Source organism: Diabrotica undecimpunctata, chromosome 4 (genome assembly GCF_040954645.1).
Source record: "Diabrotica undecimpunctata isolate CICGRU chromosome 4, icDiaUnde3, whole genome shotgun sequence".
Taxonomy (NCBI): Eukaryota; Metazoa; Arthropoda; class Insecta; order Coleoptera; family Chrysomelidae; genus Diabrotica; species Diabrotica undecimpunctata.
Window position 1 is genome coordinate 118,574,618 of NC_092806.1, and position 26,957 is coordinate 118,601,574.

A 26,957-nucleotide genomic window follows, 5' to 3' on the forward strand; every position below is an offset into this window, starting at 1 on the left:
TTGTATGTCATTATTTACTTTATTGTTTAAAATTCTGTGTATTTGAAAAATCAAAGGATGGATGTTGACGAAGAGTTTAATTTAACTCCGCCAGAATTTAACTTCTTCTATCACAGAATCCTATTACTTTCTATTACAGAGGTCCAAGAAGACTTAAACATAAATTTGTCAAAATGCTATACAGCAGATAATAATTTATCAATATCTTCCTTTAATTTAAGTAATTGCACCATTTCGAATATTAATGTTTACTATAATAAAACTACCACTAAGGAAACTTTGTATAAAGTCAATGAAAGCTGAAAAAATTGTTTTTTATCGTTAAGTAAATAAATATTTAAACTAAGATATCTTTATTTCTAAAAAGTACGGTCGACGGAAAAGTTTTGTAACGAACTCGTGAATTAAAATGGCGATTAACAATCTCGAACATTAACGCGCTCGCTTCGCTCACGCGTTAAAATATCTCAATTGTTAATCGCCCTTATTAATACACTTGTTGGTTAAATAACTATTATTTAATGTGCTTTTAAATGTTATTTACACAAATAATTCTACTTGCAGGTCTTTTATTGCACTAAAGGAGGTTCAGAACCTTTCTATATTGTTATTAGGAACGACTGGTATTTTGACTTGTGTAGCAATATTATACTTTATTATTACAGTAAGTATTACTGTCTGTATTACCTATAACAGGATTAAGATACCTGGAGCTTAAAAAGTTAAAATAATAACACACAAAAAAGTATATAAGTAGTTATAAAATATAAATTACTATTAGCCCAAGGGCCAAATCTTTTTAGTTTTGATGGGTTTACCTAAATTTTTTATATGTATTTTTGACTGCTGATTACGAATTTCGAGGGTGGATTTCGATTTAAATGGTCAAAGAATTAATATAAAAATTTAATTGTTTATAATTATAAGTCTCTACATCGTAAACTAGTAGACAAAACATTTTTTTTAAATAAAGGTTGCTCTTTAAAGACAAAGAAGATAGCGTTAAGTCGATTTTAATCCAATATTTAGAAGTCAAGATGGTTGCAAAATAAATATTTATCGAAGCTTTTTCGAACGTAACTACGCATCCAAATGAGCTTTTAAAAGTCTGGTTTTAAAGCTTAATTTATAGACTTTCAAACAAAATCACTGTTAAATTACTTTATTTTTATTTGTATTAAAGTTATAGCCATATATCCTTCTTAGACCTGATGTCCAATTAAATGGACATGGTCCATCGTAGTGTACATACTAGTGAACCTGGCAATAGCGCACCATATTGCTAAGAGCACATTTTACTTATGTAGTTAACCTATTAATTGCAAGTGGCAAATATGGGGATAGTTGTAGTAAAACAATTGATGGTAAGTAGCTTATTTTATTAGATTATTAAGCTAAGGGTTGCTTTGTTCAATAACATACGATATTATAAAGATATTTATGTAATGTAGTTTTCCTAGCAAACCATTTTAAGTTTGTTTTTATCTAAAACAGGGATGTCTCTATAACGAACACGGTTATGACGAGGTTTCGCTTATAACGAAGTACATTGGATGTCCCGTGAAATTTCTATTGAACTATGCCTCTCTACAGCGAAGAAAATTTGGTTATAACGAGAGAAAATAAGATTAGAAATGGTGTTTTTTACGTTTTTGGCCCGGCTGTGGCTGTAAATAAATACCCTTTTTAACTGTCGCCCGCAATAAACTTAAATGCCGCCCGCAATAAACTTCTTCTGTTTAATCTAATGACCGATATTGTGTTGTCGAAAATTTATAATTTATTAATCATAAGTGTCAGTGTAAGGGTTTAACCATTCGCATCTAATAAACTACGTAAAGAGGCTTAAAAACATGACAAATGAAACAAGTTTGACCAGAATTTCATTTCACAGTTTTTTTTGTCGTAGATGTTTATCGTTTGTTTCCTGATTGTGCTTTTGCATCTTAAAAGTTGTTTTGTAGATTACATAGTCACGTAGATTACACACTATGACTCCTGAAAGAAAAGCATTTACTTTAGAAGAAAAATTAACATCCTTAAAGATGTTGAGAACGGTAAGAAGAAAGCAGAAGTTCCACTCTATCTACCATGCTCAAAAATATACACAAGATTTTCGAAGTAGGTTCGTCTGTTTATGGTAAATCAAAAAAACTACGTGCCGCAACTAATAAAGAACTCGATATTGCAATGGTCAAATAGTTTACCGTGAATAGGGCTGCGAATGTTTCAATAAGTGGACCACTGCTTCAAGAAAAAGCGACATAGTTTTCGCAGGCGCTAGGTGGTGATGAGAATTTTAAAGCATCGAGTGGGTGGATTAGCTGTTTTAAGGCGAGGCACGAAATTACGTGTGGAAAAATTTGAGGTGAAGCGAAGAGTGTTTCCAAAGAATTCACCGACAACTGGTTGAAGGCATGTCCTACAATAAGACAAAAGACGAGCTGAGACTTTTTTTAAACTTACTCCAGATAAGTCCCTCAAATTCAAAAATGAACGTTGCATAGGTGACAGGTTATCAAAAGAAAAGGTAACTCTACTCGCGTGTGCCAACATGTCCGGTTACGAAAAAAAGGAAGTTAGTCGTCATTGATGATAGAACAGATTTTTAGTGGAGAACTTTTGAAATGGGACAGAGAGTTGGGACATCGACAGATTCTTTTATTTCTTGACAATTGTACAGCTCATCCGAAAGTTAACGATTTAAAAAACATTTAACTGCTTTTTTTACCCCCAAATTGCACATCTATTCTGCAACCGATGGATCAGGGCATCATAAGTTCCCTTAAAGTTAACTACCGTCGTGAATCCTCTGTTACTTTATTAGATGCCATAAATTTGATTCACAAAGTATGGTCACTACTAGATAAAAAAACCATCAGAAAATGTTTCGGTCATGCGGGGTGGAGAGAGACTGAGGTAGAAAACGAAGAAGATGAATATCCTGTACCAGAGTGGTTGAGGTTACAACAGTAAGGTCAAGAACTAACCCAACTGAATAATGATGACGAGTTTGCTAAATTTATTGCCATTGATGATGACGTCATTGTTTGTGATCTTCCAACGGATAGTGAAATTATCGCGAAAGTAATAAATCCGCTGGCGTTATCGTCAGTGACGAAAGTGATGAAGATAGAAAAGACAATCGCGGTGAATCTACGCAAGAAGGTCCCTAATACACAAGATGTAGAAAGTGCTTTAAACGTTGTAAAAAACTTTATCCAAAGACAAAACGCAAATAAAGAAACTGTTTCACATCTTTAGAAAATATGAGAGAATGATACTGGACAACTTAAATTCCAATTGCAGAAGCAATAGTTTATGTTATATTTGAAAATGCGCTTTATACATTATGTAGTTGGAAAAGCGAAGAAGACACAGAAGAATTTTATAAAACCATTGAACAAACATTGAAATTTGTTAAGTCTAGAGACATTACAATAATAATGCGAGATTAGAATGCAAAAATTGGGAAAGAAGAATGTGGCAAATGGGTTGGAAAATATGGTCTCGGTCAAAGAAATGAAAGAGTCGATCGGCTGTTGCAATTTTGCCAGGAAAATAATTTTATAATTAAAAACACATTTTATCAACTACCAAGAAGACGAGTATACACGTGAAAATCTCCTGGAGACACTAAAGACCATATTATACAAAATCAAATAGATTAAATAACCATAAACAACAGAAATAAAAACACAATCGAATCTGTGACAATGTATCCAGGAGCAGATATAAGGAGACCACAATCCAGTAGTGGCACAATTCCGAATAATACTTAAAAGAGTATAAACACCTAAGTCCAAATAAGTAATAGATATCAATCATTTAAATGATAAAACAATTAAACATCAGGTAGAAACAAGCATTCAGGCAAATCTTGAAAAACTTGAAAAGACAGAGATGATACCAGAACTAGACATTAATAAACACTGGGCCATTATTAAAAAGAACGTGCTGGAGCCCGCTAAAAACATTCTGAAGAGAGAAAAACCAAAGAAACAGAAGGAATGAATAAGTGACAAAATTTTGTTATTGATGAATTGGCAGAGATACATAGAAGAACTGTTTAACGATCAAAGGCAGCCTCCTTGTGATAATTTTCCAGAGGAGACAGGTCCAGAAATAAGCAAAGAAGAAGTAATGCAAGCAGTGAAGTCATCAAAGAATAGCAAAGCTCCAGGACCAGACGAGCTACCGGCGGATATACTAAAGTTAATAGACGAAGATCGAATCCACTTGTTAGTAGACTTATTTAACAAGATTTATGAAAACAGTATAAGTCCTGAAGAATGGCTAAGATCAACGTTTGTCCCTCTATCCCAGAAGGCACATGCTAAGCAGTGCAGTGATCATCGCATGATCAGTCTGATGAGCCACACCTTAAAAATATTCCTCAAAACAATTCACAATAGAATTTACAGAAAATTGGAAGAAGATATAGGAGAAACTCAGTTTGGATTCAGGGAGGGATATGGAACTCGTGAAGCATTATTTGCCTTTAACATCTTGACACAGAGGTGTTTGGATGTGAATCAAGATGTATTTGCTTGTTTCATTGATTACAACAAGGCGTTTGATAACGTCAAGCATGATTAACTTTTAGAGATCTTGGGAGCTAAACAGTTAGACACTCGCTATATAAGAATAATATCTACTCTGTATTATAATCAGAAAGCAGTCGCACGCATCGAAAATAGCACAACAAATGCAATTCAAATTAAAAAAGGAGTTAGACAAGGATGTGTGCTGTCATCATTGCTATTTAATCTCTATTCGGAAGAAATTATGAACAAAGCATTGGAGGAAGAAGAGATTGGGATCAAAGTTAACGGCCAACCAATTAATAATATTAGATACACAGATGATACGGTTTTAATGGCGGAGACAGTAGAAGACCTGCAAGCCATTTTAAACAAGGTAGTCACAGCTAGTGAAGAGAAAGGGTTAAAAATGAACGTCAAGAAGACGAAATTCATGATTATTTCAAAAAAACAAAGATTGAATGCAAACCTGTACATTCACAATAACGAAATCGAACGGGTGCACAAATATAAATATTTGGGAACAAGCGTTAATAACAACAATGACATCACAGAAGAAATAAAAACAAGAATTGGAATGTCATCGAATGCCATAGTCTGTGGACTAGTGCGCATTTCGATGCGCATCGCCCCGCCTCGAATTTTCCCATTGGCTCTTGACCTGGAAATCCCTATTTAACAGCGCATATAAATATTGGCGATTTTCAGGTCAGCCAAGTCAGTCCCTCACGGGCCCTCCGAGAGCTTAATTATACTCTGTGGCTGAGAATTGTTTTAACTTAACTTGGTGTTTTTATTTCGACGAAGAAATTGTCATGTAAGAAATATCTTGCCCTTTTCAAGGCAAGACACCGAAGATAAATATTTTCCATTTCCATAACCCCGAAAATGGAATTAAGTAGAGGAGCTCTCGGCAGTATATTCGAAGCCCTCTTGAGAGCACCCGGGGATATCAGAAGGTGGTTAGACCCTTATTTGTTCCCCGAGGTGACAGGAAAGACTCGAGTTGCTTTTGTTAATATGACGGACATTCTAGGAAGTCATGACATTAACTTAAATCTGAAAATGAGATTGGTTAGATGCTACATCTTCTCGATACTGCTGTAGGGAGTAGAGACTTAGACTTTAAACAAGAGCAATATTGATAAGCTAGAGGCCTTCGAAATGTGGATGTACAGAAGAATTTTGAAAATACCTTGGACAGACAAAGTAACAAATAGTGAAGTTCTTCGAAGAATGAACAGAGAACGGGAGCTGTTGATAACCATCAGGAGAAGAAAGTTGGAATATTTTGGTCATGTGATGAGAGGGACAGGTCGAGGAACGGTTTCATCTAGCTGCCGACCGAGAATCATTTCATCAGCTTGTCAATATAACGATAGCCAACGCTTGAATACAAGCACGGTGCACAAAGAAGCGCACAAAGTACCGATTGCTCCAGTTAATTATCCAAGGAAAGATTCAGGGCAAACGAAGCGTGGGGAGACGACGTATATCTTGGCTCCGCAATTTAAGAGACTGATTCCAGTGCACATCTTATCAATTATTTAGAGCAACAGCTTCAAAGATACGAATAGCAATGATGATTGCCACACTCCGTAGCGGAGAGGGCACTTGAAGAATAAGTTGGAAAAACAAGTAAGTACAGATTTTTTCTTTTAACGAATATCATTGACAATAAAAATAAACAACTTTTTTTCAAAACGACATTCAAACAATATTTAGCATCTTATATTGCAAGATATTGTTTTGGAAAACTACATATTCATATGTATGCACAGTACTATTGTTGTCTGATATAACGAGATCGGCTTATAACGAGGTAATTAGTCTGCCATTTCAGTTCTAGTTATAGAGGGAGTCTACTGTATTAGACTTTTTTGTTTCGGCGGTCTTTGGTGCTAACAATATTTAAGACTTGATGCTGATCATGAAAGACTTTTTAAATCTCTGGAAAATTCGGATATAGATGTTTCAGATTCTGAAAACTCTGATGACGGCTTTGATCCAAATGAAAAATTGTATCAGTCTCAGCAATCAGATTTGGCCCAATACACAGATGATGAACAAGGTACAAATACCATCCGAAGATAAAGTAAATAACGTGCCACTCAATGAACGAAAAAAAGGCTTGAGAGCCGAAATACATGAAATAAAGCGGGTGTTTTTGTCCCTCACCATGTAGACTTTATTGAAATTGAGGATATAGTTCACGAGAGGCAAATTTGGAAAGTTTAAAAATACGTCGGTAGTTTTAACCTAGTCGATTTAGTCTGTTAGTGGGTTAGTATTTTGATGATTCCGATTTTGAGAATATTTGTAACTGTACAAATATTAAATTTTTGCAAGAAAAAGGAAAACCTTTGAACGTTACTCTTAGGTGAAATTTTTGAGATATTAGATCAGTTACTTAGGGTTTTTACCTCCGAATTCTTTATTCGCTCCGTGCGTGACTGACACCTACCGCCTTCATCTGACAGTTTTGGACCTACCAATTTTCAGGTGAAACATATGACATATATTTGACATTGTTAAATACATGCGAATTGACAATTATTAATAATTAACTTTTTAATTATATTTTTTTAGTTTATGTAAAAAATAAATGTAGTATTAAAAGCTGGGTTTCTCAAAATTCATCATAATATATCTTTTCAACCACAAACGGAAAAGAAAGGGAAAAATCTAGTACTGGCAAGTCAAGTTTTTCACGTAAAAGAGCATATATTTAAAAACAGTAATAGTAAAAGATATAATATAAAAGCTAAAGTCATCAGGCACTCTGCAGTTAGCTTGAAGCCTTATAAAATATCATTTAAGGTAAATTATTTAAATTTTTTTTTATTTCAATTGCATAAGAATGAAGTTGTGTGATATTTAATTTTTCATATTAATAGCACGAATCCATCTTTTTCTTTTCTCTAATTTATATGTAATCTTTGGGAACCTATAAAAACTACACTTACTATTTTTGCTATTATTAGCACAATTAAATACACAATATGCATTTGTACACATTTTTGATAAAATTTTTGCGTAAAAAGGTAGGGCCAATTTTGTCATATTTCGCCGCTACGCACGCTGGCATCGTTTCAAAGTACCCATACCATGGTCACGCACGGAGCGAATAACTGAATCGATTTATTTGAAATTTTGTGTGTTGGTAAATAATTACCCAAGGAACAAAAGTTATATAGTACCGATGTGCGCTTCCACCCTGGGGGTGTTTGCCACCCCTTTCAGACGGTGAAATTTTTTTTACTCAAAATAACCACTCTATTCGATAGAAGGACAAATTTCAAACAAAAAATGTAGTAAACATTTTTTTCACCAGATCAATACTTTTTGAGTTATTCGCTATTGAAAAGTGTCATTTTTCGTTAAAAAAAAACATGTTTTTCAAAGGTTTTTTAAGAATAGCTCTGAAACTAAGAGTTTTATCAAAAAAGTGTAACCACTAAAATTAAAGCTCATAAAAAAAATCTGTTGCCTGTAAAGTCGGTTTTACGGGCGAAGATTTTACGTGACAACGTCTTTTTCTCGGTAGAATATTTATTGATATGAATATTATTAATTACACAATAGGAACAAGGAATTGAATGAAAATAAGAATTGCACAAATTTTAACTATAGAAATATATTTTGTTTACTAAAACATTGTATATGTAAACTTAAACTTAATTTAATAATTTACTTAACACTATCAACATTTGTCAATAGTATGACATAACCTATAAACTCAGTTTCTCAACTTTTGTGTCAATCTAACAATTAATCAATCAATCATAGTTTACGATAATGAAATATTAGTGTACAATTATTTACCTTTATTGTTGTAGTTGTTGTAAATGACGAATCTAAGCACTCCACATTTTCACTACAGACACAGCTGACGATACTTTAACCTCACGTGTGAACTTGTATTATGACGCTTTCTCGGTTTTCCAACGCCAAGAACGCTCGAGAAAGACAGAGACACAAGCACGCACCGATTCAACGCGCCTAATTCTCGCGACCGATCATGTTTGAGTGGGAGAGAGACGCAAGGCATTCGCTGGTCCGGCGGGCCTCTCTCTCGTTCGGTGACTCATCGTAACAGACGTGAGCGGGCGTTACACTTTTTCATGAGTGACTCCGAGCCACAACCTAATTTAAGACGTTGTCACGTCAAAAACAAAAAGATTGACATTTTAATGAATATTTTCAGTTCAATATTAACTGAGTTATGGCTGTTCAAAGAAGGTTTGTTTTTCAAAATTTTCATTTTTTAATTTTTTTTTAGCTTAAAAAATAACGGAGATATAGCTGGTTGAAGTTTGCTTTATAGCGCATAAACCACTGGTCTCTGACCCTTTGACCCTTCACCCTTTAAACAAGAAGGAATTTAGAATGTTTTAACATTCTTATACTTATAGCTCGTTAAATTACCTGTAAAATCGTTTTTTTATGCATGTTATAGCATCAAAATTAACCGAGTTAGGGTCCATATACTTCCCATTGATTAATTTAACTGACTAGGATTTATCAGTGTTATCTCTTTAAAGATTATGTTAACTGTAGCACTGTCATGCTCACTTATTCATGTTTTCGCATAGTTCTTTTCAGAATTTTTTCTTACACACACACACACACATTAACACACGAGGTGATCAACCCTACCCCTAGGAGCATGTGTATACCAATATAAGATAGGGATCCACATGCTCGAAGATCAAACCGGTCACACCTCGTTAGTCGAGATGGTACCTATCTGACCCCCAGGCTTTTCTTTCACCCCTCCTCAGCGTATAACTAACGTGAGGAGGCTTATGATCTTAGAATTTACTAAGGTACTTTGGGTAATGAAGTACCTTCCGTTTTTAGTAGTTGTGGTTATGCCACCTGACTGTAACGGTAGCCTAAATGTCGGCTTTTCTCCCTATTTACTTTACTGTTTCTATTTATTTGTCTTAACGTCGGGACTGGAGTCCCTAAAAATTTCGTGTGTTCTGATCAGAGAGTCCCCAGCCGTGACTAGCGGCTCTCTGATCAGAAGTGTTTGTGTGTGCTCGTTCGCTCAGCCGACGATTTGACAAAACGGATTTTGTTCTCCTCGTCGGCTGGGCGTCCGAAAAGATGAGCCGGCCATCAAGCTCATGTTTGCCGCACATGGTCTCAATGCTCGGAGTTCGCGATTTTTTATGCCTGAAGGGCCTATGCCCATTGGCTTTGACTATATTATTATTTTGCTTTTTATTTTTAATTCGTAACTGTATGTAATTGACAAACAGTTTTTTCCAAACATTTTTTCCTCGGTTTATTAATTATCTCCGTTCTATATGGCGATTAGCCACAGAATCAGATGATATAATTCCCGGTTTCAAAGGTTATGCTAACTTCCGTCGTTGTCAGTTCGTAAGATTTTTCCCTATTATTAACGATGGTGTTAATTGGAAGATGCGTTTTTTGATTTTTTTATTTTTAGTAGCGTGGTTTTATTAGCCAGTGAGCATTTTGTTGTTTTTACCTATCTACTTATACTAACCTAACTATGGAGTGTGCATTCCCAAGTGTATAACGCTCTCACACACTCCGTGTATATACCTATAGCTAATCTAATTCTAATCTATCTACTAAGTGTGGGTGTATTGAGGTGTGCATTCCCGGGTGTATAGTGCCTGCACACACCTCGGTGTATATTGTACTTAATACTAGATTTTTTTGTTGCTCACTGTCTACCTGTTTCTTTCAGTTTACTCTGTGGCTATCTCATTTCTTCATGTTTTTTAATTCCTATATCCTATGAGCTGTTGCATTGGCCGTTTATGTACCAGTCTGTGGTTTATGTCGTAGTTAGTCAACTCTCTTAATTTTATATTTGGATGGTTTCTGGCTTCGTTAAAGATCTTATGGGCTCTTTCGTCCATGATTCTTAATATTCTTTTCTCTCCTGAGTCCCTGTAGAGGTACCTTAGCGGTACATAGTTGGGTAGGTTCGGAGCTTCTCTTTTTTGTTTTGTTTGGATTTTCTTCCTGTTCGATTTGCATGTGTGTCCCCAGGCGGCAGATGCATAAATTAGGGAGGGTAGTATTATGCTGTTAGCTACCCTCATTTTTGTTTTAAAGCGCAGTTTGCTCTTTCTGCTTATTAGCGGTGAGAGTTGACTTCTTAGTGCTTTTGCTTTGTAGACAGTTTGTTTGACATGATTCGTAAAGTTAAGTTTACTGTCTAGTATGACTCCGAGGTATTTAGCCTCGTTCGTCCATTCTACAGGGGTGTTTCCTACCGTGATCTCCCTGTCTGGTCTCTTTTTCCTGTGTTTGTACATAACGGCTTGTGTCTTGTCGGGATTTAGTGCAATTTTCCACTTTATACACCATCTTTTTAATCTATTCAGAGCACTTTGCAGATGATTTGCAGCCAGGTTTGGATCTCTGCTACTGGCTGCTGTGGCTGTAACGTCCGCGTGCAGACTAACCAGTGTTCTGGGGTCTGTCGGAGTGTCAGCAGTGTAGATAGTGTACAGGTAAGGCGACAGCACCGCCCCCTGAGGCACACCCGCCTCCAGAGTCCCGAGCTCAGATAGTGTTGGTCCTATCTTAACTCTGAACCTTCTGTTGGCCAGGTATGACGCAAGAAGACATGTCATCGCCTCACTGTAACCTAGGTTACTCATTTTGTAGAGCAGACCCAGATGCCATACCCTATCGAACGCTTTACTCACGTCGAGGAACGCAATTGCTGTGTACAACTTTTCATTAAAGCCTTTGGTGATGGGTTCTGTAAGTCTCAGTACTTGAAGTTCGCATGAGTGTTCAGATCTGAATCCGAACTGAGATTCTGGTATAGATCCCAAAGCTAGAGATTCATCATTGAGTCTTTTTAAAATGACTCCCTCTGCGATTTTACTTACTGATTAGAGTAAGCTTATCGGTCTGTAGTTTTGTGGAAAAGTGCCGTCTTTTCCCGGTTTTGCAATCATCATTACGTGGGCTTCCTTCCATCTGTCCGGGAAGTATCGCAGTTTTAGTATGCCATTCACGATGTTTTCTTCCCTTTCTCTTTTTTAGTCTCCTAGCGTATTTCTCGACTTGGATGGTAAAGTCGACGTCTTCGTAAGGGTGTTCATTGTTTTGACATGCCTTTTCGAGTTCGTCTTTTAATACTTCGGCTTTGTCATCCTCTAGTGTGTAGACGATTCCATTTTCTCCGTGTAGTGGTGGAATCGGTTTTTTGTCTTTTCTTAGGACTTTTGACAGTTTAAAGAAACCGGATTTGTTCGGATTTAGCTCTTGAATATAGTTATTCCAGCTTTCATTTCTGTGGTTTTGCAGTTGCCTCTTGACTTCTCTGTCTAGCTCGTTTGCAATCCTCTTGTCTTCTTGGTTTCTTGTTCGGTAGGCTTTACGTCTTTTTCTGTTTTTCTCCTTGATCAGGTCCTTTAGTTCAGTACTAATGTCCCTGAATCTTCCGCTTGTCGTGTTAACTACGATTTCTTTTGAGCTGGCATCGATGGCTTTTTTGATTGTGTTTTCTAATTTTACCACACTATCCTCTAGTAGTTCAGCGATGTTGTTTATAGTGGGTATCGCACCGATGTTCTCGCTCACTATTAACTAACTACTTCTGTAAGCTGTTCTCTTAGGCCGGTTTACTGTGCTTTTCTTGTGGGGCTGTAGATGATTGATATCTACAGCGCCTAGGGCCAGGGCGATTAGATTATGAGTGGAATCGCCTTCATTCAATGAGTGTATTTCATATTGTTGACCCACGTTGTGTAGGATTGTAATATCGAGATGAGTTGGTTCTGCTACACCGTTGTAGCATGTTGAGTCTGTTGGACCAACTGCATAAGTATTGTTCTTCGTCTCGAGATAGACACAGAGCCGTCTGCCATTCGGGTTTGTTCTTCTGTCGTACGGTGATCTCGCATTTAAGTCTCCTATGATTATCGTGGGTTCTTCTGAATCCTGGATTTTGTTGAGGTCCTCGTCTAGGATGGGTTCATTAGGTCTAACGTATGTTGAGAAGATTTTTAGTGTCTCGTTTCCGGCGATTAGCCGTACTATCGTGGCTTCCATTGTGACCAAACCACCTGGAGTAGGTATGTTTTGGTGCTCTTTTTTTTTTGACCATAATGGCTGTTCCTCCCGAGTTCACTCGATAATCTGTCCTGTAGATATCATAGCCTGGGAATTTGGTTTTCTTCCTCTCCACCAGTTTGGTTTCTTGTTGCGCTATGATATCTAATTCTAATCGATTTGCGATTTCGTCCAGAAGATTTATTTTTGTGTATAATCCACCTGAGTGCCAAGACCCAATGCGTAGATCTCCCGATTGCTGTGCTAATATTGCTTGCCGAAGGAGCTTATCACAGTCATAACTTGGGTTAATTGCTCCAACATTGTGGAGAAGTGTGCCATTTTGGCGTTTATGTCATTGTTGAAATTTGCAATGAGTGCTGCCGCTTCTGTTACTGCAGTTGTGGTTTCATTTTCTTTTTGATTCTTTGTGGCTTGCGCGTAACTGACTCCATTGTTAGTGGGTTTACTATTTATGGGTCTGCTTTTCTGTTGTGTCCTGGTTGGCGGCCTTCTTTTCGGTGCTTTGGTGTATCCACGGTAGTTGGCCGTGTGTTCTCCGTTACAGTTTGCGCATTTTGGAATGAATTCTTCTTCCATATCGCACTCGCTACTGATGTGACTTTTGCCGCATTTAACACACTTTGCTCCACAATGACACGCCTTGGAGCTGTGGTAATATCCCTGGCAGTTGTAGCACTGCATGGTTTCTCTATTATTTTTTATTTCGTCTTTTACATGATTTTTCATATAGCACATATTAGTTAGGGTTTTGATTTTTTGGTCATCTTCCTTACGGATTGTGACCAAGAATATAGGAAGAAGCTTTTTATCTTCCTTTTTTGAGATGATATTTATCACTCGTGATGCTTCAATACCCTGTCTTTGTAGTTCCTCCTGTATTGTTTTTGGGTCGGTAGTGGCGGCTAGCCCTCTGACTATAACTCTTTTCTTTCTGTCGCCATCTATTGGGTACGCGACAAACTCTACTCTTGGTTTATGATTTTCCAAAATTTTGACCATTCCTAAATAGTCCTCTCTTGTTTTGGTTTGGATGACTATCGTTCTTCCTGATCGGGCGAACTTGTTTACAGATGTTATTTTCCTTTCAGCGGCTTTTTGGAAGATACGCTGATGTTAATTAACTGACTTTAAAATGATGGCCGGTGGTTTAGGCGCAAGTTTTGTTGTCTTCTCCGTTGTTTCGTTTTCGGGGTTGTTTGCTTTGCTGGTGCCGGGCTGCATTCTTTTTTCTTTTTCCTGTCTCTTCTCCTAAATTTGTTTTATGTTGGAGTCCATTTCTTTTTCTTTCCTTCTTTTGATTATTTCCGTTTGCTGTTCAGCTGCGCTGACAGTTGTCCTGGGTTTTTTACATTTGGGCGATTGCCAGTCGTTTTCTTGGACTTCATGTTTTTGCCAATCGTCGGCGTTGATGGTGTCCATTTCATTGTTCTTTTCAGATTCGTAGTTGTTTACTTTCTTTCTAAAAAATACTTATAAGTATGCCAGTGAAGTAAAATTATTTTAAACAAATAAACTAACTTATCCAACTACTCACTAATCTAACTTGGATATTTTGGCTTTTTCTAGGATATTCGTCCAGATGCTAACTACCGACTTTGTATTGCTTTTCTTGAAGTGATCGTTATTACATCTGCACTAACCATTTATGGACAAAATGTATCTGATGAGGTTTGTATTGCATATTGATTTAAAAATGAACAAACACATTAAAAGGTTAAGTCATAGAAAGCACCTGTCTGATTGAAGAGCTTTTAATATTTTTAGTATAATTAATACAATTAAATTTATATTATTTAGATCTCTATTCTTGCACTCTACCATATTAGCAGAAGGCTTATAAAGTAGAATAAAAGTTTTATCTATATTTATCTGTTTGTTTTATATATAAAACATATCAAACTTGTAGCATAACGTCAGATATGAATTGCACACCATTATCATTGATGATTCTTTGGGAAAGACCAAATCGCAAGAATACCTCTTTAATGTAGATGGTTAAGATAAGGCGAATATCACCACTCTGAGACGTATACCTTTACCTTTTGATCGTTTAGGTAACGGTTCAAATAAGTCGATGGCAAGTGTTTTAAAACATTTCGTATACACAGGGGTTTGTAATAGTCCACTATAGGATTCTGAAACCGGCCTTATATCCTTTACAATCTGGTCCTTTATTAATATATTCAGCGACAAAACGGAGCATGCCTGGAAAAAATAATTTTTAAGCAAATCTTCACAAAGTAGGATCATCTTCTGATAAATCACAATAGAGTATTCCTTGTGTGAGCAAGATTCCACGATCTGTCCATTTTACATATTCATTCGAATTTAAGTCTTCGAATGATTGGATTAATTTAGCAACATCTGGGTCTTTCAATTGTTTCTTCCTGATCTTATATGCCCACCGATGGTGCAAGTCAATTTGAACTTCACATATCACGCAGTATAATACAGTATTGTGTTCACATGGTGGTCTGAAAAGCTTTCATGTTACTTTTGCTGGACAGATAATCGATGGTTAAGTCATAGCCTTGGACCGATAGTGCTCATCTTACCAACATTTAGAAGTTGCTCTAGGCTTAGCAGTCACTTTAAAGTTTGCTATAGGAATTAGATGCAAGATCGAAACATATGGAAAATTATGAGGTAGATCTATATCCAGCAGTGGACAAGCCAAGATGAACGATGATCAGTCTGTAGGAGTATTTTAATAGCTTAAGTATAAATTCTAAACTTTTCTAAGGCCCAAACAACAGATAAAGTTCTCTTTCTGAAGTGGAGTAGCTGCGCTTGGCAGCAGTTAGAAATCTGCTAGCATATTCCAGGAGACTATTTCACTTGTTCTATCTTCTGCTGCATATCCAAATAGTTGTGTTTGTTGTATATATATATATATATATATATATATATATATATATATATATATATATATATATATATATATATATATATATATATATATATATGTATATATATATATATATATATATGTATATATATAAATATATTTTTTGTGACGATTCTTGTATTTGTTGTGTCTGTATTTGCATCATAGCTAATAATTTTTCTAACATCTCTGTTTCTTTTCTTTCCTCCATTATTGTAGCATTTCCTTCATTATCCGATCCTTCATCAATAATTGTTTCCTCTTCTATCTTATCCTCTTTCCTTTCTTGCGTTTTGCTTTGACTCCTTGTGGTCGACATGTTCGTTAGATTATTTATCCCCGCCAAATATGAAACTTTGAAATTTGTGCAATAATATCCCCGCCAAATATAAAATTCTACTGGTCTGTTGCAACAAACGGGACTTTTCCTGTTCAAATGTAATAACTCTTGAGTACGAGTATCAAATTTCAATATCCCACAAATAAATCAAATGGTAAAATATCAAATGTCAAAATCAATCAAATAATTCAAGTATGGTAAAATTATCAAATGTAAATATCACACAAATAAATCAATTATGGTAACCTATAAATTGTCAATATAACGAATAAATCAATTATGATAAATTTTATCTTAAAAAAAATATATAAATCTTTATGTCCTCAATTTTTACCTAATATTTCACTTTATCCCCGGCATATAAACTTTCAAATATCTGCTCGTCTACTCCTATCCTTTCAAATTTGCCAACTAGAAATATTTTTCAAAGCTTTACACGTTGGGGGCCATTTTGTTATGCTATTTAAATTGTATTATATTGCTTACTTAGGAAAAATCCTGTCTATATTTATTAAATGATCTAATCTCCAATTAATCACAATAAATCAGCATTAATTAATTACAATCTCAGGCTATTTAAATTGTACTATTTACCTTTGATCGTGGATTCAAAATATTTTCCAATTGGCTTCCTAATCGGGATAGGTAATATGACCTGAATAAAATACATAGAATTTCAACTGAACTATATGTGAGATGTCCTTTATTTTAATGAAATTTTATATAACAATCAATCCTGTAATGTTTGCAATATACTAACTTTAAATATATGAGAAGTTGTTTTCTATCATGGACCCAAATGTTATTTTACATTGATTTGTAATATGTGTTATAACTAAGCTCTTTTTATAATTTTTTTTTTTAAGTGATCGCAAAATTAACTGTCTCTATTCTTTATTCAATTTATTTAATTAATAAATGAAAATCACACTTCGGCTCTAATGAAAATTGACTGACCTTTCCTTCTCTGCCGTTGCAATTCTATGGCCACGCCACAACAAAAAAATCCTTTCTCTGCTTCTGCTCCTATTGTGGTCCAGATGACGTACACCTTTCTCCTATCTGTCACTGTATCTGCAACCCAACAACTCGTGTTAGTCTATGCAGCCTGTTTGAGCCAATCTCCGCGCCTGTTTACAACTCCAAATGTTTCCGGCTTCGTCTGCTTTTAATATTCTTATACCCTTTGGTTTTCTATCTCTCTGTACCCCGTTCCTCACACTGGTCAGCTTTTACACAGCAAATAAACACACCCGGTAAATTACGTCTTCGGGACTTCAAACAAACACAAATCACAAAGCTCCTTCCTTCTTGGACGACTAAAACTGACTAACCAACCTTTTTTTCTCTCTCCTATCTCATAGCCAAAACCAACCTCCTTGCATTCAAAAATTGACCAATAAAAATCATCCACCTCTCTGACGTATATCGTTACCAAACAACTCTCTCTATAAAACGTCATTCGGGTAATTCCAGAAAACAACCTTCTTTAATTATTCTAACTAAATCTATCTGCTTTACAAATATTTCTTACTAATAGCTACAAACGATACCTGTTTCTCAATTCAATGTCTTTTGTTAATAAACTTTTACCGATATAATCTTTCGGGGAGACAAACCACCGCAAATCCCGGTCTATTGTTTTTACACTTTCTATATACACTTTTATTCCGGGTAAATCCATTCCACAATAACCGACTTATTTAAATTTCTTATCGATAATATTTGAAAGTCTTGTCTCTGAGGCCTAATTAACAATTCTTCGAACAACTTAAAATACATATTTTGTCTTATACAGGATGTTTGAAAATTTATATGCCCGTGTCTTTATGAAATATCAATAATTTTAATTTTTATTTAAGTAATAAAATTTGTATATCGGTTTTTTATTGCTTATGGACATTCAAAAGTACAACAAATCCCCGCCTTTGTAATCGATAAAATTTATAAATTTATGCAACTAAATTTTCTCGAGGCAAACTAAAACGCACTTCCTGTATGCTAGCTGTACTTATGCTACGTATTATCCTATCCTACTATCTACTTTATACAAATTTAAATCTTCATTCGTGATATTTATATACATCATGGATATTATAAATACCTCTGATCTTTTCAGAATCCATATGTTTCAACTCATAGCTGTTTACTCCATCCTCGTTTGTTGGACTCGTCTCTTCTTTTGAGGAATCCCAAGTTTTGCTTTCATTTCTTGTCAAAATCTTTCCATCTTCTTTTGTTGGGCTCGTCTCTTCTTTTGAGGAATCCCAAGTTTTGCTTTCATTTCTTGTCAAAATCTTTCCATCTTCTTTTGTTGGGCTCGTCTCTTCTTTTGAGGAATCCCAAGTTTTACTTTCATTTCTTGTCAAAATCTTTCCATCTTCTTTTGTTGGGCTCGTCTCTTCTTTTGAGGAATCCCAAGTTTTGCTTTCATTTCTTGTCAAAATCTTTCCATCTTCTTTTGTTGGGCTCGTCTCTTCTTTTGAGGAATTCCAAGTTTTGCTTTCATTTCTTGTCAAAATCTTTCCATCTTCTTTTGTTGGGCTCGTCTCTTCTTTTGAGGAATCCCCAGTTTTGCTTTCATTTATTGTCAAAATCTTTCCATCTTCTTTTGTTGGGCTCGTCTCTTCTTTTGAGGAATCCCAAGTTTTGCTTTCATTTCTTGTCAAAATCTTTCCATCTTCTTTTGTTGGGCTCGTCTCTTCTTTTGAGGAATCCCAAGTTTTGCTTTCATTTCTTGTCAAAATCTTTCCATCTTCTTCTCCTGAGCTCGTCTCATCTTTTGAGGAATCCCAGGTTTTTTTTTCTTTGATCTTTTTCTGACCTTTTCCCCTCTTTCTTCCTTTTCCTTTCTTCGTCACCAGGTTCATTTCCACCGTTTGTTCTTTCTCTGATTCGTCCGTAATTTGTTTCTCTTGTTCCTTATCTTGTTTTTCTTCTTTTTCCTTTGTTATTTTCATCGTATTGGTTTTGAAGTCGATCACTACATGTTTTTCCGTTAATTCGTCAACGCCTACAATCATGTCATGTGACATATTCGGCATTATTACACATTGAAGTGCATACATATTTTTTTTCAATCGTACCATTACTCGTATACCTTCATTTATTGTTGCCAATGTCCGTTTATTTGCGCCCACTAAATTCACCCTAGGTATTTTATAAATTAGACTTGTTAAATTTACTTCTTTGATTAATTTTCTGTTGACCAGTGTTATTTCAGAGCCTGTGTCTATCATAATTTTAATTGGTTTCTCATTTATAAATCCATCCACAAATTTTAAATTAACTCCATTTCTCTTTTCATTGTTTCCTGCCAGTTTAATAAATTCCTTGGGGTGACAAAAAATTCCTGTTTGTTTCTTCGTTTTTAGTGAGCGCCTTTTGAAAACACGCCTGTTGTTCTTCTGTGTTTTCTCTCCCGTCATCTTCTCTCTCATATTCATTTTCTTCTCTTTGCATATTATTTATTTCTCTTCTGTTCTCTTTTGGTCTATCATTCCCGTATCGGTTACCGCGAGATTCCTGTTCATTCCGTGGGTTATTGTATCTGTTTCCTTGGTATGGGCGGTTATTTCTACTCTGATTTTCCCGATCCCTGTTTTCATTCCATCTCTGGGTTCTGGGTTCATAATTCTCTCTTCCGTTCGGTCTATTTTCATATCCCCGTCTAGGTATGAATTCTCGTCTTGTATAATCTCTTCTAAAATTTTGACCTCTATCTCTATATTCTTGGTTTTCTCTTTGTCTATAATTTTCTTGCGGTCTTCTTTCTCTTCTTTCATGCCTACGTGATTCTCTTATTTGCAAAAATTGACATAAGCTGTCAATGTCCTTGTAATTTTGGAGATTTATGTGGTCTTCCAAGGTATCTTCAAAATGTCGCGATATCAACTCTACCAATTGTTCTGATGAATAATTATATTGCAAATGTTTTGCATTATTATAGAGTTGTAATGCGTACATCTTTTCTGATACGCCCATCCTCTCATGGTATTTTCCATTTTGTAACTCTTTATTTACTTGTAGTTGCTGGATTTTTCCCCAGAAATAATTTAAGAATCTTCTCTCAAAATCTTGCCAATTGTCCAATTCTTCTTCCTTGCTGACAAACCAAAGATTTGCCTCTTCTTTGAGACGGTTTCTGATGGTTTCCTTTGCTGTTGCAAACGGTCCTATGTATTTGACTTTTTCCTTTAGGTTATTTATAAAAGGCACTGGGTGTATTTTCCTTATATCCCCGCCAAATCGTACTTTTACGTCTTCTGTGCTATGTACGATGACTTCCTTTCTTTCTACTCCTCTTATCTCCATCTCTGCAATTTGTTTAAATCTCCTTTCCGTTTCTTTCCGGTCTTGTTGTAGCGCATTTTCAAATTTTATTTCTAATTCCTCCAAATTATCTTTAATTCTCATTTCTTGTTCTTTCATATTATTTTTAATTTCATTAATCTCTTCTATTTGTTGTATCAGTTCTTTCTTTATCCCCTCAATACATCCTTTAATTTCCTGTTCATAGTTTTCCAGACGCTGCTCTATATTGCTCATTGTTTGTTTTGTTTCCCGTTGGTTTTCTTCCATTGTTTGTTTTGTTTCATCCATTATGTGTTTTGTTTCCAGTTGATTTTTATCCATTTTTTGTGACGATTCTTGTATTTGTTGTGTCTGTATTTGCATCATAGCTAATAATTTTTCTAACATCCCTGTTTCTTTTCTTTCCTCCATTATTGTAGCATTTCCTTCATTATCCGATCCTTCATCAATAATTGTTTCCTCTTCTATCTTATCCTCTTTCCTTTCTTGCGTTTTGCTTTGACTCCTTGTGGTCGACATGTTCGTTAGATTATTTATCCCCGCCAAATATGAAACTTTGAAATTTGTGCAATAATATCCCCGCCAAATATAAAATTCTACTGGTCTGTTGCAACAAACGGGACTTTTCCTGTTCAAATGTAATAACTCTTGAGTACGAGTATCAAATTTCAATATCCCACAAATAAATCAAATGGTAAAATATCAAATGTCAAAATCAATCAAATAATTCAAGTATGGTAAAATTATCAAATGTAAATATCACACAAATAAATCAATTATGGTAACCTATAAATTGTCAATATAACGAATAAATCAATTATGATAAATTTTATCTTAAAAAAAATATATAAATCTTTATGTCCTCAATTTTTACCTAATATTTCACTTTATCCCCGGCATATAAACTTTCAAATATCTGCTCGTCTACTCCTATCCTTTCAAATTTGCCAACTAGAAATATTTTTCAAAGCTTTACACGTTGGGGGCCATTTTGTTATGCTATTTAAATTGTATTATATTGCTTACTTAGGAAAAATCCTGTCTATATTTATTAAATGATCTAATCTCCAATTAATCTCAATAAATCAGCATTAATTAATTACAATCTCAGGCTATTTAAATTGTACTATTTACCTTTGATCGTGGATTCAAAATATTTTCCAATTGGCTTCCTAATCGGGATAGGTAATATGACCTGAATAAAATACATAGAATTTCAACTGAACTATATGTGAGATGTCCTTTATTTTAATGAAATTTTATATAACAATCAATCCTGTAATGTTTGCAATATACTAACTTTAAATATATGAGAAGTTGTTTTCTATCATGGACCCAAATGTTATTTTACATTGATTTGTAATATGTGTTATAACTAAGCTCTTTTTATAATTTTTTTTTTAAGTGATCGCAAAATTAACTGTCTCTATTCTTTATTCAATTTATTTAATTAATAAATGAAAATCACACTTCGGCTCTAATGAAAATTGACTGACCTTTCCTTCTCTGCCGTTGCAATTCTATGGCCACGCCACAACAAAAAAATCCTTTCTCTGCTTCTGCTCCTATTGTGGTCCAGATGACGTACACCTTTCTCCTATCTGTCACTGTATCTGCAACCCAACAACTCGTGTTAGTCTATGCAGCCTGTTTGAGCCAATCTCCGCGCCTGTTTACAACTCCAAATGTTTCCGGCTTCGTCTGCTTTTAATATTCTTATACCCTTTGGTTTTCTATCTCTCTGTACCCCGTTCCTCACACTGGTCAGCTTTTACACAGCAAATAAACATACCCGGTAAATTACGTCTTCGGGACTTCAAACAAACACAAATCACAAAGCTCCTTCCTTCTTGGACGACTAAAACTGACTAACCAACCTTTTTTTCTCTCTCCTATCTCATAGCCAAAACCAACCTCCTTGCATTCAAAAATTGACCAATAAAAATCATCCACCTCTCTGACGTATATCGTTACCAAACAACTCTCTCTATAAAACGTCATTCGGGTAATTCCAGAAAACAACCTTCTTTAATTATTCTAACTAAATCTATCTGCTTTACAAATATTTCTTACTAATAGCTACAAACGATACCTGTTTCTCAATTCAATGTCTTTTGTTAATAAACTTTTACCGATATAATCTTTCGGGGAGACAAACCACCGCAAATCCCGGTCTATTGTTTTTACACTTTCTATATACACTTTTATTCCGGGTAAATCCATTCCACAATAACCGACTTATTTAAATTTCTTATCGATAATATTTGAAAGTCTTGTCTCTGAGGCCTAATTAACAATTCTTCGAACAACTTAAAATACATATTTTGTCTTATACAGGATGTTTGAAAATTTATATGCCCGTGTCTTTATGAAATATCAATAATTTTAATTTTTATTTAAGTAATAAAATTTGTATATCGGTTTTTTATTGCTTATGGACATTCAAAAGTACAACAATATATATATATATATATATATATATATATATATATATATATATATATATATATATATATATGAATATATATATGTATATATATATATACATATATGTGGGTGTGTGTGGTTGTGTGATTAATTTAGAACTTATATTTTAACATATCGTATATCTTTTTATTTTTAGTCAAGCAAATTAAGCGATATGTTCTATAAATGCCCCTGGGTATACTGGAATAATAAAAATAGGAGAATGTTGATAACAATATTACTTTGTACTAAGGAACTCGATGTTTCGTTTTATAATTTGATTAATCTTAATCATCAATTTTTTACGAGGGTAGGTATAATTTAATCTTTTTTTGGGCACTAGTGATAACAATATCATGTAACTAGTTGCTTGGCAAACGGCAAAAAGATATAGACCTATTCACTGTCTATTTTTTTTTTCACAAGCTTAAACAAGTGTGCTTTATTCTGAAACGATTTTTTAAAGGTTTCTTAATACACATTACTATTTTTTTTTTTAAATAAACCACACTTTTAGTTTCCAAAATACAGTTGATATTTTTAAAGTTTCGGAAATTTTCTCTGCCTTTCTTAAAATACAAATCAAACACAGTTTCATATTTTGTTTTGGCTATTTGGTGATATTAAAAATTTTGCTAATAATTAAATTTTCTCTGAGTTATTCGTATTGACAATTCAGACATAATATACCTATTATAGATGTTAAAGTTAGTGCCAATCGGCAGAAGAAATATCGGACGAGCGCGCAAAAGATGAAGTGACAACTTTTCATAGAGGTATTAATCCACCAATGAACAGGCAGAATTGCTTATAAAGAGGAAGAAAAATAAGATCTTAAAGTAAATACTTTTAAAATGACGTCAATATTTTTAATTGGCGTTCCTGGGACAATTTTATTGATTATAGTATATTGAATAGAATTCCTTCGATTACATGAAACTAGCTTTAAATTAAGAATACATGTCATAAAAATCATGTTTACTAGCACAAAACTCTGGAACATTGATTTTGTTTGCTTTGATTCCATCTTTAATCCATACTCCTACGCCACCATCTCTACTGAATTTGTCACTGGATGGTCACGGGTGTAGTAGTAGATTATGTTATAACGTTCGACGTGATCGTAATTTACCGAGTCAATTGTTTCTTATAATTCTGTCAAATAAATTATATTTATATTCTTAAAGTTTCTAATATGTAAAATAATTTTACAAGATTTTTTAACAGTAATACTTTATATATTTATAATTTTTTTATTTATACTTCTGGGTTAAGAATTACCTCTGGGATTGTGGTTTGAAACTGTTCCGAAGGTGTAAAAAACTTAACACTTGGGTTTTTGGGGCAGATCGATGGGTCCGTAGCCTTCTTAAAATTCGCTTGATAGATTATTACCTTGAAAGATGCCTATAGGGTTGGATGTTTGGATGTTATAGATTCACATAAAAACTTAAAGTGTGATTTGGGTAGATTTTCTAACATGGCTACATCGGTAACTGGGTCAACTCTGTAGACATGCAAGTCGGTGAATTTAGGAACATGCTTTATGCTAGCAGTAGTTTCTTCGATGCTAGTACAAACTGGGGTCTGTTTATCCTTCTCCTTCTGTGTTTATTCCTTTTTACTTCAGTCCATTCTTCTTTAGATTCTGGTAATGGTAGTTTTCTGTATGTTTCTATTTTTAAAATTTCTGTAGACAGCTGTTTGTGTGTTATTTTGTTATGGTCTTGTTTTTGTTTACAAACAGAATTCTCATCGTTTTTGCTAGTAATATGTGCTATATTTGTTAATTAAGTTGTAGAAATTTTATAGTTATGGTTTAATTTCGACAGGGCTGGTTTTATATTAGATATCTTATCTGTATTTGAATCAATATGGTTAACACTATTTAATTTATTTAATAATTCTATTTTATAATTTAGAATTTTTATTTTATCTTTACGATTTTTTAGAATTTCGAAATACACTTCCAGGTATATAAAAAATCCTCAATGGCATTTGTTCGGTCTCATTATAATTTAGTTCATATTATTTTTCCATTTTATTTTATTTAGATTCATAGTTATAATTTTTAAAATTTTAGGTAAAGAATAAAATATTTATTAGTTTTACATATTTCTGAGAAAAATTTGTTCATTATAATCCCTCCACTTAGAAAGTATGTACCCGGAAAATCCGTCGGCTATTTTTGTCGCATCCCCCGGTCTGTAGATGGTTCTGATAAGGACAATATGAATGACGTTGTAATTTACGTTTTTATCCCAAGGTAAAATTATATAGTTCTTAGTAACTCCCTCCCCTCTACTAGGGGTTTCTGTAATTTCGTAATGTATTTTTAGTAGTATCGAACAAAACTCAGTTCTGTAAACATGTATAGTCAGCAATAAACATTTCTTTAAAAATTGTCATCGTATATTATTTTAACTTGATAAAATAATATTTTATAGCATATATATCTCACGGTAAACTAATCGTGGGTCAAGACAGTGTTGCGGATGAAAAAGGGAAAAAGCCTGCGATAGTCAAGTAAATGTTACAAATAATGTAAGAGTAAGGCCAAAAGCTAACGGTTGCGGATAAAAAAGGAAAAAAAACAAAGTGTTAATCTTTTAAGTGGAAATTATATTTAATGAAGATAAACTGTAGCGAATAAAAATATTAATGGTTCAAATAAATTGTCAAAAAACAGGGAATGTAACCAATACAAAAGAAAATATAAAGCTACTGTAAACACTACAAGAGAATCGGCTTAGCTCAAGAGAATGAGAGTTGTGCTCAGAGAGGAGGTCGGCACGTGTGCTTGCCTGTAGTAACTTAAGATAGTTGGATCAATCCTAAGATGATCTTGAGATGGACGCCAGGGTGAATTTTAAAAATCACTCCAATTTGGGGATATATAGTTATATACTAACTGAAATAAACGATTATGGGAAACAAAGAAAAATCTGAAATGCTTTATACACTATACTATATAATCTTAATCTACTTATGTACCAACGCTATATTTATATACACTAAAATAATTACTGAAATATATTCCCCAAAATATATTTACAAAGAACAGTTACCCAAAACCAGGACCCAAAAATATAAATATATACAAAAAAAATTGATCTACACAGTCCTCTAACAATGAGGTAAAAGGGTATGTTAAAACTGTTTGAATAACTTACATGGAGTAAACAGTAATTAAAATATTACAAAAAAATAAAATAATTATACCAGTTTAAAAAAGTATGACAAGGCAGTATGAAAAGGCAGTTTAAAATTATGACAATTGTCAGTTAAGCAATTGGAATAATACTACATCAATTTGATATTATGAAGGTACAAACAACTGACCATAAAATTGGATTATATATCCTGACACCTTATTATAAGTGTTATATAAAATTTTAATAAATAAACAAATTCAAAGTAAATAGGGAATAAAATTAAGACAAGTAAAAGGATTCAGCAAGTTGAGGGTACTACCCAGGGATTGTGCACAAACTTGTTTTGGTAACCCACTTAGGCTGAAGGCCTAAGTATCCAAGATATATATGTATATATTATAAAAAAAATTGAAACTTAAATTACTAATAGATTTAAAAAAGAAAATAAATGTCCTTAGTAGCCTTATTGTTGGAAAGGGAGTTCCCTAATCTGCTGTCTAATATCCAGATAGTGGATGGGCTCTAAGATCAGCTACTGTCTATGTACTATATTGTCTATATTGTTACAACAGCATCATATAAGTCATTATCCAAAATGTCACAGTTTTCGCACTTTCGCACTAAAGTCGTTAAAATCAACATTTGCACATTTGAAGTGTAGGGTAGATTGGCACTAACTATACTTTACACATTTCAAAAATTTTTTATTTCATTTTTTGAACGCTTTTGATTAAAATTTTGCGAAAGCAATGTGACAATCCATGTCCGCAAGTAGTCGCTATCTTGACCAAAAAATAATATGTGATTTCCAACTTAAAACTTTTAAATAAAATCAAATATTGTAGTACTCAAACACAATGATGTAAATATTGTAGGTGCTAATAAATTTTATTTTTTAGGTAATTAAATTAGTCTACAGTTTATTATCTGTTGCTGTTAAATTTAAATAATTTATATTTTCTTAATATTTGTCAACACACCTACGTGCAACAAAGGAAAATATGGTAAATTGTAGTACATATATATATATATATATATATATATATATATATATATATATATATATATATATATATATATCGATGGCTTAAAGCACACTTATTGTATGTCCGTGAATGTACTTTTTGAGTAAATCGATTTTGAATGTGTAAGCTTTACATTCAACA

At 34.0% G+C, this 26,957-nt stretch overlaps 1 long non-coding RNA gene across 1 annotated transcript; it reads left to right on the forward strand.

Annotated features, from left to right (window-relative positions):
* Positions 1-627: 627 nt before the first annotated feature.
* On the forward strand, positions 628-22,940 carry LOC140438371 (uncharacterized). Its single transcript, XR_011950516.1, has 3 exons — positions 628-664; positions 14,196-14,297; positions 22,794-22,940. It is a non-coding gene; the product is annotated as an uncharacterized lncRNA (long non-coding RNA).
* Positions 22,941-26,957: the final 4,017 nt, after the last annotated feature.